We start from the raw sequence: 16,016 nt of genomic DNA, 5'->3' as shown, positions 1-16,016 counted from the left end.
TCCAATAAATAGGCAGAAATGGTTTTAGCACACCGGTCCCACATCACTTGATCGGAACAGTGACCATTTATTCCATGCCAAAATTAGATAGCGCACCCGCTAGGCTCATTGTGTACCCAGAGAGGGAGACAAGACGCCAAGGCCACAAACGTGTCTGGAAGAGAAAACCTCTGCATGGGAACGAGATTGGAGTAACTTTCAAGGCCGGCTCACAGCGGTTTGCTCATCTTTCCTTCCCGAACACATACCTTGGCACCGCATAACTGAGCCCACAGTTGGATGAACAAATAATTAACCAATCAAAACCTTCTTCACCTTATCGACTAGTGTAGTGTTATTCCAACCAATGGCAAGAAAGATTGAAATGTATCATTTTTAGAAGGATAAACCTAGTAGGAGTTATTAGTTGTGAAATAACCTATAGTGGAAGTTTTACTTATAAATAACTATATGTTCTATAATCCACTAACCAATTGAATAAACAAATACGTTTTGATGATAATCACTAACCATGACATCAGCTGTGATATTTTCTAACTTAAAACCTTGTTGTTCGTAATGCAATTTTGATATTGTCTTTTGTATGCTCTACCAGCCGTTTGTATCTGAATAAAGCTTGGTTTTCTCGTGCACTTGGAGCTACTCTTTTTATTGAGTTTTTTTCTCTTTGTGGTATACTTGAGCCTATTATAACATTTTGAGGCTCTGCTGGGACCAGAGTCTGGGGGAGGGTCAAGGACTCTTCATTGCGTCCCTCTTGGACAGTCGTGTTGGCCTGCTGGGAGCGGTTTACGTGCGCACCTAAGAAGAGGTTGGCAGAACCCCAGTTCCTGTAGGTCCTGCCCGGTCTCACTGGCAGCACTCTGGGCACAGAGGGCAGAGCAGGCAAATAGAGGAGGCTCAACCACGACAGACCTCGGTTGAGCTCATATATAGCGCAAGCATACCTGTGTGCAACAAAATCTGTGGAGCAAATACTGAGAACAATACTCCTTAATTAAGTTTAAAAAATATTTAAAAGAGAGAGAAAAGAGATACTTCCATTAGTAGTTGGGGAAGACTGTGTGGTAGGGCGTAAAAGCCAACCTCCTTCAGGGGGGCACTAAAAGAAATAAAAGATCAAATACCCCATATAAAGCGAAGACAGCTGTGTAGAATAGATTTTATTTAATGTTGATTATTTGTAGGTGTTGTATTGGTATATAATAGGATGGTAGAGGTGTTTTGTGTGTTGGTAGAGTAGCAATTAGGATTGTTTGGAGGTAAGGATGTAATAGATTGAGGGTGTGTATTGTTGGTGTGATTTAGGGAGGACATTGTGTTGACATTGTAAATAATTGTGAGGGAGTGAGAAAGGAAAAGGAAAGGGATACGGAGAGTGTTTTCAAACAGCACTTGCTGAATTTTATGGTAAGTAGAATTTTATATTATTATAATGGTAGACATCCTCATTGTTCATTTGTCTACGGCGCTTCCCCAATATAAAGAAAAATCCTTAAATACAATGTACAATGGGTCAACGACGCAGCCGGCAAGATATTTCAGCCGTGGCCGCAAGAACGGATGCATTCGAAAGATCTGCTGCAACGTATGTACACATACCAACATATCACATACAAGGGAAGGGACTTACAGAGAAGAATGAACATACTCTAATTGTGGAAGATGTTTGAGGAGGAGGAGAAAGTAAAAAAAGAACACATAGGTAAAAAAGAAGACCACAGCTGTGTACATCCCACAGCTCCTCCTCCTCAACCATGCGTTCTGTTCTCGACTGCGCCAAGATTATATTTATTGCAAACAGCTGCTGCCAAGTACAGTAATCCCCAATTTTTGGACCCAAAGGGGGATGGTGATATTACAGAAAAAGAATTAACAAGTTGCACAAAAAGCACATTAGCAATATGAGTAGAAAATGATAAACGGTGCAGTTTACAAGCACAGCTAAAGGAAGCAAAAGAAGAGTTGAAGAAGTTTAAAATGATCATATGAAGGGAGGGGGTAAGAAGCAACAGTTACACCAGATAAATGGGAGGGAGGTCCGATATTATTTAAAATGAACAGACAGAACACTGACAACGACAACATGAAGGCCCTAGATACAAGGGATGTGCAGGAGAAAAGAAGAGCAGAGTATAGAAGGGAGGTTAATGATAGCATTAGAAGGAAGGTGATAGAGGATAGAGTAGGAGACGAGAATGTGAGAGAGATTGCTGACAGTGTCAGCAGAAACACAATAGAGGAAATAGAAAGAGGAGTGCATGCGAGGGAAGTTCTTTGTGGTGTCAGCAACAAGGTGATGTAAGAGATAGAGTGAGAGGAAGAAGAATGGGAAGAGGAAGAAGAGGCAATACAAGCTCCTCAAGCAAGTGAGCCAGAAAAACCAATATATCCACTATTGGATTTGCGGGATAACAATCTAGGCCAGAGGAGGTGTCCATGGCTCCCAGGGCTTCTACCAAGAAACTAACTCAGGAAGAACAACGCCATATGTAACCACATTGAGGAACTTGCTAGGCCATCAAACAGGCCATATTGCGATAGCGTCAAAAGGGAAGAAGAGTGAAGTTGCACCTGTCCGCAAGATAGGGATGACACAATTACCCTTGCTCCAAAAGAGTTAGGGGACCGGCTCAATATATACTGTGGCCACAAACAAATAAGGAAAATGTGATGGCTATTTTACCATTGTTGACAGGGGCAGGAAAGTGGATTCATGTGTTGGAGAAAAGGGCAGCAGGGATGACACTGGCAGTAGGACACATGAAGAATTTGTTTGCTTCGATATTGGGAGAACAATCAGATAATGTATGGAAAAGGGCAGGGAATTCCGATGAGACGGCACAAAATATTACGCATGATGGTTCGCCTTTTAACAATTGCAGAGCAAACATTTGACAGGCATTGAGGGTACAATTCCCAGATACATCAGGCATGAGAGTGATTATGACACGTAAGATGAAGATAGATAGGATCCAGCAGCATATATACAAGAAATACAAGAGAAGTGGCATTTGGAAACAAGGGAATGTTGGGACAAAAATATACATGTGTTTTATGACATTTTTTGCAAGGGTTTTCCAGAAAAAGTGCAGATACGGCTAAAGAAAATTGTAGGGAATGCGATGAATCAATGGCCCGAAATACAGTTGAATATTTTTTATTATTGCCAAATAAAACAAGAAAAGGAAAGGAACAAGGTTGAAGAGACGCAGAGAGATGAAGCTAAATTGGTGGACGAGAACTTGTTGAAGATAACGGTAGAGGGGCAGCGAAAACATACATTGGGGAGAGAACTATAAGCAAGAATATCAAAAGCAGGGGGCAAGCAGATTTTCAGGAGGGAGAGGAGAAAGTAATTATTACCCATGGAGAGGGGGTATGTATAGAGGGGAAGCGTTTATGGTTTTGGAGGTGGATATTGAGGAGGGTTTAATGGAATGAGACCACCATTTGGAGGCTTTGGAAGACAGTGTTGGATGTGTGGGAAGACAGGACATTATGCAGAAGCGTGTAGCAGAGGGGTAATGAGTCGAGGATGGCAGCAATATGGCCCAAGAGTAGGGCCTGTATTCTCCCGCCACATTACACACAGTCACAGCAAGAGCATGGCACATTTCAATACACGCAACAACAACTATTTCCACAACATAACGAGAAGCCACAGATGCACCAGACATTGCAGCACCAACACCGGATTGTGCAGCAGACGCCCCAGATACAGCAGCCACAAGTACAACACAATTCACTAACCCATTAGGAATGCAAACATAACAGTCTGGAGAGTGGGACAGGAACATATTGCCACAAACTCCAGTGCCCATCACGTGGGTGTGAAAGTGGTGGGAGGGAACCCCTTTACTGGAACAGGGATGAGCATGTACCCTCAATAGGACAGTCCACAGAGAAGCTTGATGTGTCCAGTTATATCAGTAATTCCTGGCTCGGAAGAGGAGCCCTGGCTGGGGCTAACAATAGAAGGTAAGACATTTTCCTTTTTAGTTGACACCGGAGCAACAAGATCTTGTGTCAGGGAGGGGGGTTTCTACTGTCAGGAATAATGATGGGTGCATGAGGATTCTCTGGGGCTATGACAAAAGTTCCATTAACAGAAGAATTACCTTTAACAGTGGGAGAAAATACAATAGCTGCACCATTGCCGTACTTCCAAAAAAACACTGGTTAACTTATTGGCAAGAGATTTGATGAGTAAATTAAATATGATGATTTCCTTAACTGAGAAAGGGATAACATGTTCAACACCAGACACTCACTATGAAATTGCAAAGGAGTTTACATGATCATTCTATAGTCAGAAAGCATTATGGGCATGCCTTTAAATTCAGAAATATTACTTTATGGAGTACAAATATTTTTAGGATGGCTCCTGCGAATACTGGATAAATTACTACGAATGCCACAGAGTTTTTGCTCAGAGCAGAAATACCCACAGATGTGTCAGAAGAGGAGATAATAACAATACATTTAGAAGTAGCAGTGGTACGAGAGGACAGAGTAGTGTTAAATGGAACAGACGAGTAAGGTGTCATTTGGCACACATCAATCCGACTGGACCCAAAACAGTGGTTGAGCAAAATGACAATTGATGAGCTATTTGAAGAAAGCGATACAGATGATAGGGACGATTTTGAGATTTGTATCCCATACCAGTTGCAAATACAGTACAGGTAAAGATCTCAGATAATATTGTTGGTTAAAAAGCAACAATTCTTGTATGGAACAAGATTTGGCAAAGTTACCAAGTAAACTATGGATTAGTGGCCCTTATGATGTAGGTCTGCTGAAAGGAATTGGAGCGGTACAAATTAAGTTGAAAGAGGGAGCAATCATACCCCAAGTTAGATAGTATCACAGGTCATAAGAGGCAGACAAAGGCATTTATGTAATGATTGCCACCTCAACCTGGCTACAATTTTCTGTAACCTACCACCTAATGCTACACACTTCACGGTCATTGACCTAAAGAAAGCCTTCTTTTCTATACCATTGCACACAGATTCCCAATATCTCACAGCATTTACATATCGCAGTCTCAGGCTCCAACACATACGGCTCCCTCAGGGGTACTGTGATTCCTCTAGTGTCTTCAATAGGGTGCTACATAAGGACTTGGGGAATATACAGGCATCAGTGCAATTATTCAGTATGTTGATGATTTGCTAGTGTGTAGCACCACAGGCGAAGAGTGCAGAACAGACTCAGTGATGTTATTAACATTTTTGGCTGGGAAGGGATACAAGGTGGACAAGGAGAAATTGCAGTATTGCCAGGAAGAAGTAATGTATTTAGACCAGATAATATCAAAGGAAAGGAGGAGTGTGACACCTGACAGAGCAGAGTCAATTGCAAATTTCCCCGCCCATTGACGGTGAAAGAATTACAGCAATTCCTGGGTTTATGTAACTATTGTCAGGTTTGGGTGTTTGACTACAGCATGTACGTCTGACCCCTCTTAGAAGTATTAATAGAATCACAGAAAGAAAAGAGCCCAATATGTGGACAGTCAAAATGATCGATGCAGTTGAGGAACTGAGACAAACAATAAGTACAGCCACAGTGTTGGGAATGCCAGACTCCAAGGAAGAATTGTATCTATTCTCACATTCAAGGGCTACATGATGCAGCTGTCCTCATGCACAAAACATCAATGCAGCACGAACCATTGGCGTAATCTAGTGGGATCTTAGATCCAGTAATGAGAGGGCATTTCCCATGTGAACAGGTTCTGGCTACAGCAGCATTTGCAATAGAGAAATCATCCACAATAATGATGGGCTGCACAGTAGCATTGTACTTAGAGCATGCCCTGTTTGCTGTTCTCCAAAAACCAAAGTCAACGATCACTACATAGCAAACATCTGGATGTGAGGTTATACTGTCCTATCATCCATAAACATTGTCAAATGCTGCACAGTAAATCCTGTAAGATTCATTGCCGAAACAGTGCAGGGGGAAGAATGGGTTAATGACTCTTCTACATACACTGACATGCATGATGACGTACCCCCAGTAAGAGAAACAAAGTTAAATAAGGCAGAAGTGGTCTTCTTTGATGGCTCATCAACAATGGATCAGAGCACGGGATTGAGGCATTCGGGAGCAGCACTGGTAAGGAGTTGGGGCAATGATTTTTATGTTGTGACAAGTGCCAGGTTACCAGCACATACTTCCACACAGACAGCTGAGTTAGTAGCAATGATATTAGCACTTGAACTGCACATGGACCAGCCAGTGACGATATATTCAGACTATGCCTACATTATGTCTACTGTACACTTGGGACTATCACGGTGGAGAATGAGAGGTTTTCAGCATGCAGATGGCAACCAGTACAACATGCCCCAATACTTGAGAGATTGCCAGATGCACTGGCCTATCCCACGGCGACTGCTGTGGTGAAAGGAGCATCTCACATGAAGGGCACAGACTTGATTCCGCGCAATAATGAAGTAGCAGATGCAGAAGCAAAAAGGGCAGCATATTTCACATAAATATAAGAGATAACAATCCCTCCACACAAAATGATTCTCAAGATGACATTAAACAAGGGCTATAATGCCTTACCATTGACACAGATAGAGGAATTGCAGCAAAGCGCACCACAGACAAAACAGGATCTGTGGACAAAGCGGGTGTGTTCATTATTCGCCACTGACCTGATGTGCTATTCTGTCACCACAGATTCTGTCGCCTGTAATGGCCCTTGAGTTATTTACAGTACCATTAGAACAATTGCACTACCCAGCACAAACCATAAGGGAATATGTGACAGCAGATATTTCAGAAGATTGGTTGTCTCCAATCTACATGAGCATGTTGTAACTTTTATTGTTAACTGTGCCACCTGCCAACAGTCTACAGCTGGGCCTACCCTGAGAATGGTGAGAGAAACAATACTCTGCTCTAAAGGCCCATTTTGGAATTTGCATATAGATTATGTCGATATGCTCCAAAATTGTAATGAATACCAATACATGATTATGGTATTATACCTCTTTTCATGCTGGATAGAAGTAGGACCATGTACCCATGCAGACACCAAGTCAGGTGCTAAAATCCTTGTACGTGAAGTATTTCCTCAATGGGGAGTTTGCAAAATGCTGCGATCAGATAATGGACCACACTTTGCAAATTTATTTTCTGAAGTAACAGCCATGCTTGCCATCTTTTTTTAATGTTTGTTTTGGTTTTTATGTAAACCATTACAAAAAAGAAGAGAATATAAAACATCATCATCATCATAAACAAGCATATCAAACATAAAATCAATCAATCAACAATGAATTAGCATAAAACAATTAACAATATATCAGATTATGCAAAACCTTTACAATACAATCAAAAGATATATCCTCTGTTTCCTTCATAAATAAATTAACATATCGGAATTAGAACCTATGTCTAAAATAGCTTACAGACCACCGATAAGAATCTGAGCACAGCCAGATTTAATGCTACAGATTTACTATGCATTATAGCCCACCACAAATGATCGAGGAACACCCAGTCAGGATTGGGTACAAATCTACTAAAATACGTGTCAGATATGGTTCCACACAGCCAAGGTTTTTTGGTGAGAAATGATATTGGAACACAGCTTCGAGCCTAAGACCACATCATTAGTTACTGCCCAGTTATTGTTTTGGACCATCATTTTTACTTTAAGCAAATGTTTCGGCAATGTTACTTAAGATATTCCCAATTTACTCATCAGACCCAGACATTCAGTTTTGAGGTTCAACATGGAACACTCTTGAGAGGTTCCTGTCTTGACTGTTTCACTCAATAAAGAGTACAACAGATCTTCATGACTCACATGCAATTTTCTAAATAGTGGCCGTTTTTTCCATTCTACCAAGCTCTGTAACGACTTTATTCCCAGTTAATATCTAATTGCAGCGAATACCACACATTTGGGCAAGCAGAATAGAACAGAGCACCAAATGAAGGCTTTATATTTATTCAGTTCAGACATGAACCATGTAGGAAAGAACTCCAACCCATAGCAAAGGCGAAGAATCACCTTACATCAGCGGTATTCAAATTGTAGGGTGCAGCGGGGGGCCACGGCCGCATCCCTCCGGGGCAGTGGGAGGCCAGCATGAAATCTAAAAATAAAAAAAACAAAAAATGTTACAAAATAAAGAAATGGCAGGGGCGGCTCGCATGGTCAGGCAGAAGGATGAAACAGTCTCAGGCACCAATTAAAAAGTGGTCCGCAGTTCTAAATGGATATTCATTCCTTTAGTCACAGACTGTTTGAATAGTACCCAGGGGGTGCTTTGTGTTAAAATGTAAGTAAATTGTGATATTTAAAGAATATTTATTCAGCAACAATGGTCAAAACTACTACCTGCTCAATGGTCAAAATCTAACTGCATAGTGAAGTAATTCATCAAACTGGCCCACATTGGCCAAAAAAGTGGCCCATTTAAAAATGACCCACACCAGCATTTTGCATTTTTGATACATGCATTGCCCTATAGGCCAGTCCGAGCCTGGCTCATCCATAATGGCAAGGGGGCACCCACCCAGTGGGCCCCTCACCCTTTATGGAGGAGCTAAGGGGCCAGCCCAGTGAAACAATGAGCACTCATTCTCCTTTTTCAGGCTGAGGGAGTGCTCCTGGACTGGCTGAACTGTCAAAGGAAACACTATTTCCCTTTGACGGTTCAGTTCAGTGCCCCAGCCGCACATGCTCACTGAGCCATGCAAGGCTGCGGCATTTTGCTTCGCCAGCATTGCACAGCTCATTGGAAATGCTGGCTGGGGCACTGCATGTCTGAATGTGCAAGGGAGAGCTCCTGCGCCTCCTCGCACATACAGACAGAGCAGCCTGGAGCAGGGTGTTTCAGCACCCACATGCAGGCCAAAGCAGAAGGTACGTTTATGTTCTTTTTTAAAATTTAAACATGTGTATGGATGCGTGTATGCTTGTGTTATGAGTGAGTGTATGGTGATGTATGCTCGTGTGAATGATAGAGTGATTGCTGTATGAATGTGTGTGTAAGTTTGTTTTGGTCCTTTCAGCTGATCTTTGCAAGTGGTGGTTTTAGGGGGAAGAAGGGTTTTAGAACAAAAGCATTTTAAAAATGCCTAAATGCCTTTGTTGCACAATCCCCCTACCCACCTGCCAAAATCAACTCTCCATCTGAGGCACTGTGGAGCCCAGGAAACAGGGATGGTATTTTTTTACTGGATTTCTAGCATAGATGTCCAGTCAAAAATACCATGCTTTCCCCCTTGGCACCCCAATGCCTTGCATACACACATAATCATGTTGATTGTGTTGGGTCCTGTTGATTGTGTTAGGCCCAGTGGGTCCCAGGGGACAGGGATGGTATTTATTTTACTGGACGTGTATCATAGATGTCCAGTAAAAAATGTCATACCTGCCCCCTCGCCCCCCCAGCACCAATTGCAAACTGCTTGGTTATTTACCCATTTATTTTTCTAAAGTATGCTCTGCAATGCAACATTTTAACCCATTATTTAAAAAAAGAATCATGAGGGAAATCCCCCCGATACTCCCCTTGATTGGTTCAGGCTCCCTCACTGCGCTCAGTCGTTTAGGCATTTTTGGGGGAAATAGTTATGCCACTCCACATCAAAATTTCACCAGCCGCCACTGGCCCTCGGACTGTGTTGGGAACGGGATGGGGGGAAACCAGGGACTGTGGTGGGAGCAGGATGTGCGGGCACCATGGCATATTGGTGGGAGCAGGGTGGGGAAAGCCCATGGTGTGTGATGGGGTGGGGAGAGCCCAGGGACTGGGTAGGAGTGGGATGACGGAGCCCAGCGACTGTGATGGGATCAGGTGGGGGAACCCAGGGACTATACTGGGAATAGGGTGTTGTGACAGCACACAATAGTGGTGACAGCCCGGAAGGACAGCTAAGCGGCAACGTGCTCACCTTGGAAGCAAGACAACATGAAGCAACACAGGTTCGATCCCCGGATCCGCTCTTAGAAACCTCTGGGTATTAAGCACATTATAAATGACCTATCATATCATACCATACATACTGTCCATTTGGCATTTTTGGGGGTCCCGGCCTGCCCAAGTTTGCTCTGGGGGGCCCGGCCAAAAAAGTTTGAAGACCACTGCCTTACATCGATACAATTTCAGAGCAGGCAAGATGTAACATTTGCAATATTTCCTATCTATTTTTGTTTCATTTTGAGATATCTGTTTATATATTTTCTCTTTCAGGTAATTCCTGTAATAGTTTTTCTTGGAAAATGAAAAAAAGTGTACCCCAAATAATTTAAACTTGATTTAATTAACAATTTTGCATTGTCTCTGAACCAAGTAAATCGGGTTGGATGTTTACGCCTACTTAGCCTTAGTCTGACCATCATTTTAGGGTTAACTCACTGATGACTTTCAATTATATACTTATTAAAAGCTGTCATCAGTCTTTGGAGACCAATGGGTGTATGATCACATAATATGAAGTCATCTGCGTATGTAGCCTAATAGATTTTACAGCCACCTATCTTAGGTGGCAAAACAAAGCCCTGACCAAGGAGTTCCCTACATCCGCAACATATGTCATCCGCCACACATAAGTTAAACAGACAAGGGGCCTCATTACGGATCCTGTGGTAACCGTGCCGGTAAAACCAGCAGGTAGCTGCCGGACTCGTAAACAGTTACCAGCACCTGACTTGCCGGTAACACCGGGGGATTATAACCCCAGTGGGCAGAAAGTCAGGCGCCGGTAAAATGTTGTTCCCCACTCCCATAGAGTCCTAACCTTACCGGCACGGTTGTTTCCAGACCGGCAAGGTTAGAATGAGGCCCAAGGTGTTAATATACAGCCCTGACAGAGACCACTATGGATGGGAAAATGTTTTGTAGATAATCCATCCTTATTGAGTCTTACCATAATTTGAGACCCCTCATGCAAATAGATCAAGATGGACAGTAGTCCATGTGGTCAATCAAGCTTGCTCAATTTAGACGATAGTGTATTTCTATCTACTAGGTCAAATGCAAGAGATGGATCCATTGAAGCTATGTAGATCGCAGAGGACCTACCCATCCAAGCTAATTGTTTAAGGGAGGTAAGAAGGAGCCCATAGGTTTCTTGAAACCCTTCTGATAGAGAGGCAGAATATGATTACATATAATACACTCTTCTATATGTTTCAATATCAGAGAGCAAACATTTTCGAATCCGCATCTAACAGTGCTATAGGGTGGTAGTTCAGGTGGCGATAATCTGTCACCCTATTTGTAAATTAGGACAACTAAAGATATTTTCCATGCACAAGGGAAAGTTTGACTTTTCATAATATCATTAAATAGAACTAACAACATTTCTGACCATAGGAGGACATTAACTTTGAGGGTCATGTTAGATGCTCTGGAGCAACTGCCTTTTATGATTAGGTTCTCAATGTCCTTTATATACATTTTCATATCCCATTGCGTGGTATAAAGAGCCCCCCTTATCCCTCCTGGCCCCCTCAATCCCATATAGCTCCTAAAAGTGTCTATGCCAGGCCTCTTCCGATATGGGATTTGTTTGGGCAGATAATTGGTTCATCTCAATATTGTTAATTTAGAGCCAAAAGTTTCTTGAGTTGCCATCTTTCAAGGTAGCCATCATGGCCTCTCCATCCCTTTGATACATTGCAGCTTGATGAGATTTCAACCAGTTTTTCCATTTCTGTTTCACTTTCTTAACTACTTTTTGCGATTGGTTTCTACTGGCAAATCACTCTAATCACCCTTCGGGTAATTTTCTTATTATTTTGTACCACAGGATTCAACTTGTGTAAACAGGGGGAGCCCCTGGGGATCTCACCAGGGGCTTTCCCCAATTTACCAATTCGGTCTTGTAAATAAAAACCAAAGAAACTCTGCATGTATGAAGTTAACTTCGACTCCAAAGTGGAGCCTACAAAATCATGCAGAAGAACAGTATTCAATGTGACTATATTACTATCAGGCCATGTTAACCAAGAACATTTGACATTGATAATCAGAGGTGCTGGATAGTTATAACTTTCCTGTCCAGTTCCATCAGAATCTACAGTTAACATAGCATAGAGTTTTGACTATAGTTAGTAGGCACCACCTCCAAAGTCCTTCAGCAGATCCAGCAGTCTTTTGGACATACAAATATAATCAATGGTAGAGCAATATTTACCACACAACCAAGTAGTGGTACTGGCAGATGGATTCTTACAAAGATCATTCACCAGAAACAGTTCCCAATTGGTCAAAGTATCATACCAGATTTTGCCTTGGACACGTTTCCTATTCAGTTCAGAGATCATAGAAAAAAAGTCATACGAGGCCGCAAGATGTACCCCCAAGTCACAAAAAGCTGAAATGTGTGAATGCTCCCGTCCCAAACCAGTCCCAAAAGAGTCAAAGTATTGCATTCTGCATTGAAATCACCAGCGATAATCACATGACCACTCTGACTTGTAACAAACCAATTTTCTAACGTTTAATTTATATTTTTAACTTTGTTGCACATATTCTCTCGGGCTTCCAGTATATAGTTATTATCAAAATGTAACGAGAAGGTAACATAAAGTCGGCCTCTATGACTACCGCAAAAACCCCCCTTGTCGCATTTCAGTGATCCACCACCCTTACCCCCCAGACATTATGTATAGCAATTAATAAACCCCCTGCATTTTGACCTCTAACCCTAATGTCATAGCCATCTAAAACTGGGGTGGGGCACCAACTATGTTTCCTGCAGGCAGATAGTTGAAAACTGCCCAGATACTGCCATAAATCGGAGCACGCACAAAGGTTAGAGAAGCCCTTGGTGTTCCAAGATATCAATGATAAGACAGGGCCAGTGTTAACGCTTACTTTTCAGCCCTTTCAGCTGGGTAATTGGTTCCCTGAGGCACAGCTCTAGCCTTCGCTAGTTTGGTTCAATCTTTTCAATTTGGGATCCGTCAGATCCAGGAATACCCTGATAAGAGGTATCCTCATTATGTATTTTGTTGCCTGATCCCAGCCTCCCTTGACTTTTAGCGTTGTTGCCCGAACCTACCACAGTGGGGAATAAGTCATAGCCTAATTTATTAAAGGCAGGGACTTCCATTAGGAGTGCCTCAAACACCATGTACGAGGGGACGACTAATCTAACATGGTCATACCTATTCGGATGGATGAAGTCCATCAGCTTTATATCTTTGGATGCAATCAACTTTAAGGCAGGGATATCATTAAACATTGCCACGATAATCCACCTATTCGAGGAGTCTGTGACTCCCTGATTGAACATATAATGCAGCAATAAACTAGGCTTGTCAGGGTATCTGGGGTCGCTACACAAGTTTACATTAAGAACAAACTTAGAGTCCTTCATCCCAACCACATCCTATGATTCACCAGCCAAACACCTTTGTGGTTGATTTAAATATTGTGAAAATTGGGAGGCAGAAACAGTTAGGGGTCCTTTATGGGATCTATACCTACCTGCCAAGTGAGTCTCTATGGCAGCGTCCCTTTCCTTAGGTTACCCCCGGGTAGGATGGCGTTACCGGGTGAACAATAGGAAGGCATTTTGGCTCTACATTTCCTCTAATGATCTGACCTCCCTCCCCTACTCTTTGCAACGTTCCCTCCCGGGAACTATCCAGACTTATAGATACCTCCCCCTTGCTTCCCATCAACACCTCATCAATGGCGTGAGGCCCTTTCCTTACTATTTGCTCTATACCCTCTTTACTGTCACACTAAGTTGGTCCACTGTTACAGCTAAGGTGTTGGCCTCCATTGCTAATTCAGTCCCCCACAACGTCGGGGGAACCTCCCCTGTCAGTTGTTAGGGTCCTCCAAAGATTGTAGGGATAATAGTAACTGCTTCAGAGCATGTAGTCCCTGGTTTCATGAGCCGGTTTGCCCTTCTGAGCGGCTCCATAGGTTTTTTTTAAACAAGTCATACATCTTAGACATCTGAACCCTGCCCCCCCCCAGTTTTCCCTTTATGTTTCATTGCATTAGTGAGGGTGTTGGTTAGTTCCAGTTTAGCTTCCACACAAGGGGGGACATCCCACCGGTCTCTTTCCCCAAAATTCAGGTCAGAAGACCCCGTCTGATGAGAGGCAGTATTAACAAGATCAATAGGAGAGTCTTGGATGTCGCCCCCCACCCCCGGTGGAGAAGGAAACATCCAAGTTCACCTATTGACTATTGTTCCAAAGATCCTCCCGTACCACATCACGTAAATACTCACAGGAAGATTTCTTGGATACCATTTCGATGGTCAGCAGGTTTTTACATTTCTCTTTCACTTTATTCCCCTTTTTTTGTTTTTGACTAATTATCTCAACAAACTGGCTAAGACGTACCAGAGTTCCCCTTTTTCAGTCAGGTTTTCATTTCCCAGGAGTTTGGCACCTAAAGGAGCCTGTAGAACCTCATTGTTACCCGGATTGTGAGTTGGCACTGTCTCTTGTTGCAATGTAACATATAGATTGGTGACACTAGAGAGCGGGTGCCTACTTACATCCGGGAAAGGATAGGGAACCGACTGAACTCAGGAGCATAATTCACAATGATTAATCAATGTTGTCAATTGTTTAGAGATAGCACATAGATATTTAGTATGTTCCTTGAGCTCCCCATAAATAATATCCTGTAGCGCCGTACTCACCGATTGGGTAATAGCTTGGTTCATACTACCAATTTGGGCTGAATTGATGCTAGAGTCCACCATCCCCTCCAGTATCGGAGGATGCTCCGACAAGGCCAATAATGTGATTTCCCCAGTTCCACAAATGTGGGGCATATTTTCAAATTACATGTCATCAAGTTCCATTGGGGCTTGATCAAAAACCTCCTGCCCCATGATTTGTTTGTGAACCTCATGCAGCAGTGAGGGAAAGTCATCCACCACCAATAATAACGGTGAATTAGCCAAGTCCTGGCCTTTATCCATATCAGGGTTAATATCCCCCAGATGCAGCGTCTCCCCTCTCTTCTTTCCAAACAGAGCTCTGCCACCATTGAGGTTGGGGGAGACAGCGGGGAAGGATGGAAAATTAGGGCCAAGGCCTGTGAAATGCTATTCTTTCTGCTTGTAAAAACCAGCGGAGCCACCAGAATATTTTTTTGGGTGGCGGGTGCCTTTTCTTTTTTACAATTTTAACAATTTAGGGTTTTTCTGCCAATAGGAAACCCCAGAACAAGTTAACCCAGCTTTATAGTAAATAGCAGAGCACTGACTTTCTAAGTTATGCACTTATTCCCCAACAATCAATGCACTAGACATGCAAAAACCCACCTCTAACCAGAGTGAAGTATAGTTGTTACAGTAAATACTAATTCTGCCATACCACCGGAACAGCAAACACTCGAAAGGCACCTGAGAATGCACGTTCACAGAATGCACGTGACCTGTGCCTTAAATGCTGGTTCCAGTGGAGGTGGGAGGAGTCAGGAAAGTCTCAAAAGATAAAGCAGAATATAGGTATGAGGCACTTATTGTATGTCCAAGTCAAAATGCTGACAGTCCAAATCAGGTAGGTGGGTCCAGAAAATGAGTGGAGAGAGACTTTTGTACCTCCGGAAAAGTTTTCACAACCTCAAGGGGAGTGGCCACTAGCATACCACCACGACACCACAGCAAACAGCACTCGAAAGGCACTTGGGAATGCGCATGCATGGTATGTGCCTGGCCTATGTCTTAAATGCCGGTTCCTGTGTAGGTGGGAGGAGTCAGGAAATTCTAAAAAGATCAAGTAGAATATATGTATGAGGCACTTATTGTATGTCCAAATCCTGACAGTCCAAAGTAGGTGGTTCCAGAAAATGAGTGGAGAGAGACTTGTGTACCGGAAAAGTTTTCAAAACATCAAGGGGAGTGGCCACCAGCACACCACCATGACACCACTGCAAACAGCTCTCGCAAGGCACTCGGGAATGCACACGCGGAATGCGCGTGGTCCTTGCATTAAATGGCGGTATCGGTGGAGGTGGGAGGAGTCAGGAAATTCTCCGTAAAAATTT

General features: G+C 42.9%; 1 long non-coding RNA gene across 1 annotated transcript in view; it reads right to left on the bottom strand.

Annotated features, from left to right (window-relative positions):
- Positions 1-7,965: 7,965 nt before the first annotated feature.
- LOC138492202 (uncharacterized) overlaps positions 7,966-16,016 on the bottom strand; it is an 81,054-nt gene continuing 73,003 nt past the window's right edge. Inside the window, exon 2 of the long non-coding RNA XR_011276164.1 lies at positions 7,966-8,129. This is a non-coding gene — a long non-coding RNA (uncharacterized lncRNA). The remainder of the gene's footprint in view (positions 8,130-16,016) is intronic.

Source organism: Ambystoma mexicanum, chromosome 10 (assembly GCF_040938575.1).
Source record: "Ambystoma mexicanum isolate Mex_15411 chromosome 10, UKY_AmexF1_1, whole genome shotgun sequence".
Taxonomy (NCBI): domain Eukaryota; kingdom Metazoa; phylum Chordata; class Amphibia; order Caudata; family Ambystomatidae; genus Ambystoma; species Ambystoma mexicanum.
Note: the sequence above shows the minus strand (reverse complement) of the source record. Positions and strands in the feature narration are given on the sequence as shown.